Genomic DNA, 3107 nt, shown 5'->3' with positions numbered 1-3107 from the left:
AGACTGGGTAATTTACAAAGAACAGAGGTTTATGTGGCTCATGATTCTGGGACAGCTGCATCTGGCATGGGCCTCAGGTTGTTTCTTCTCATGGCAGAAAAGCGTCAGGCAGCCAGCGGGTACAAGCAGATCACATGGCGAGAGGACGCAAGGGCTGGGGGGCGGGGGTTAGATGCCAGGGTATTTTATAACAATCAGCTCTCGCAGGAACTGATAGAGTGAGAACGGTCAGGCAGCCAGCGGGTACAAGCAGATCACATGGCGAGAGGACGCAAGGGCTGGGGGGCAGGGGTTAGATGCCAGGGTATTTTATAACAATCAGCTCTCGCAGGAACTGATAGAGTGAGAACTCACTCATTACTCCCCCCACCCAGGGAGTGCACTAACCCATTCATGAGGGATCCACCCCCATGACTCAAACAGCTTCCAGCACTGCCACACTGGGGATCAGGTTTCCACATGAGTTCTGGGAGGACAACACATCCAAACTCCATCAGTGGCTTAAGACAACACAAATGTATTACCTCACAGATCTGGAGGCTGGAAGTTCAGATTCAAGGCAGGGTTAAGCTAGGATTGGTCCAGCTTCTGGAGGCTCTGAGGGAGAGTCTGTCCCAGGCCTCTCCCATCACTAGTGGCTCTGGCCATCATAGGCGTTCCTTGGTGTGTAGGTGCTTTGCTCCAATCTCAGCCTCCGTCTTCACATGACTGTCTCCCATTTCTCTGTGCCTCATATATCCCTACCCTTTCTCTTACAAGAACATCGAACGTTTAGGGTAGGCCCTAAATCCAAGATGATCTTCAAATCAAGATCCTAAACTTAACATCTGCAAAGACTCCTTTTCCAAATAAGGCCTTGTTCCCAGGTACCAAGGATTAGGATGGGATCATTTTTGGGGAAGCCTCTCTTCGACCCACCACAGAGCGTATATATCTGGTTATAGGGGCAGAGAAAGGGAAGAAAATTCATTGAGATTCTGCTCAAATGGTACCTCAGGAGCTTCTTTGGACCACCCCACCTAAAACTGCATCCCTGCCCACCCACATGTCTATTCATGAAATGTGTGTGGGGGACTGCTGTGTGCCAGGCACTGTCCCCTGTGCTCCAGAAAGAGTAGGGATAAGGAGCAGACATCCCTGACCTCCTGGAGCTCCCTTTCCAACAGGGACACAGGTGGTGAGGAAGAGACAAGAAAAACACGCACGCAGCTCAGGCACTGACAAATTCCAGGGAGAGAGTCAAGTCAGTAGAGGATGGGTTGGGGGCTGTGATGTGAGGATGAGTGACAACTGAGTCAATACCTGATGGAAGTGGGCTCAGAGGAGCTCTGGGAAGGGCATTTCAGGGAGAGGGCACAGCCAGGGCAAGTGCTGAAGGGAAGTGCTGGTCTGTCCAGCAGACAGCACGGGGGCAGTGAGCCAGGAGCAGGCTCAGCAGGAGAGGGCGGGAGAAAGGACGCCAGTGAGACAGGGCCAATCGTGGGGGCCTCCAAGGTGAGGATTTGGTCATCACACTGAATGAGAAGGGACCACTGGGCCGTCCCCAAGACCACCTTCAGGTAGGTTCAATGATTCACCAGAAAGAGGCGCAAAACTCAGAAAGCTGTTATGTTCACATGCACAATTGGTTACAGCAAAGGACACAGATTAAAATCAACAGAGGTAAAGGGCTTCTGGGACAGAGTCCAGGAGGGACCAGGTGTCAACCTCCAGTTGTCCTCTCCAAGTGCAGTCACATGGACAATGCTTAGTTCTCCCAGCAAGGATGTATGACACATGCATGGACTGCTGCCAGCCTGGGAAGCTCACTGAGCCTTGATGTCTGGGATTTTTTACTGGGTTTGGTCACATAGGCATAGCTGACCACTTGAGTTAGTGACCTTAGTCTCCAGCCCCTCCAGAGGTCAGGCTGACACTGTGTGACAAAGGTCACCACCATAAATCACATTGTTAGCATAGACTATCTGGTGTGGGCCAAGGCCCCCAGATAAACACAAGACGTTCAAACCAGGCAGGACATTCCGAGGGCTTAGAGGTTGTCTCCCCGGAGCTGATTAAAGGCCAGTTTCTTTGGAAGGTGCAGGGTCTGAATACCCCAAACCTGCTGAGTTGACTCTTGGATGCACAGGGGGCTATGAGTGGGAGCCAAGAGCACAGGGAGTTGCCGTGGCCCCAGTGAGCAACGCTGGTCAGGAAAGAGGGGCCACAGTGGACCCGGCAGAGGGCCAGATGCCAGCAACGCCAAAGGCAGAGGACGGAAAAGACTCAGACACCAGCAGGGCTGAGCTGCCACTGAGGGGAGTGGGCACCCGCAGGTTTCAAGTCGGGGTTTCAGTGCGAGAGGCACATTTATCCTAGAAGAAGGGATGGACAAGGAATCAGCAGGTGCGAGAGGGAGGCGGCCATGGGAGGTGGTGGGGGTTTTGAGATAAAGGGGGGATTTTAGATAAAAAAGAATTCTGGAGGATGTGGAAAGGTTGGTCCCTGGAGGGGGAGGGGGAGGATGTGAGGGGTGGGCTCCCTGCTGATGGTTCCACTGCTGCGGGCAGCCGGCAGCAGGGAAAGCGGGGCGGGGGGCAAGATTGAGGAGAGCAGATAGAGACGTGCCACCCTGGCAGGTGGGGAGGTGGCGTGCGGACGTGAGAGGGAAATACGGAATTCCGGGCCAGGGAGATTTGCGGTCGTGAGTTAAAGCCAAGCCCGCTCAGCCTGCTTGTGTGCTTGTCTGCCGCTTTCAGGGGCCCTCCACGTGTTTCCTGGTGGCCTGGGGCAAGGGTCCGTGGCTACTGGCCGGGAGAGCTGGCCGCACTTCTGAGCCCGTGGGGCCTCCTGCAGCTGGAACAGGCCGTCGTCCAGGTGGGTCCCCAGATGACCCTGCCCCGGGCCTTCCCAGACCCTCGGGGGGCGACGGGGAGCAAAGCGGGCTGCTCCCGCTCCACGCCGGGCCCACCCGGCTGGGTTTCGGGATAAGTGCGGCAGCGGACGGGTGGGGCAGCGGTGCAGGAAAGACGAGCGACTGGCAAGGCTGGGCAGGCGCGCTTCCCGGAGAGGCCTCCTCTCCAGACGGCAGAGAGCGGCCGACGCCGGGAGGAGACGGGTGGGCCTTG

This window comes from Galeopterus variegatus, unplaced genomic scaffold, assembly GCF_000696425.1.
Source record: "Galeopterus variegatus unplaced genomic scaffold, G_variegatus-3.0.2 Scaffold711, whole genome shotgun sequence".
NCBI classification, from domain to species: Eukaryota; Metazoa; Chordata; class Mammalia; order Dermoptera; family Cynocephalidae; genus Galeopterus; species Galeopterus variegatus.
This window is presented reverse-complemented; position numbering follows the sequence as displayed.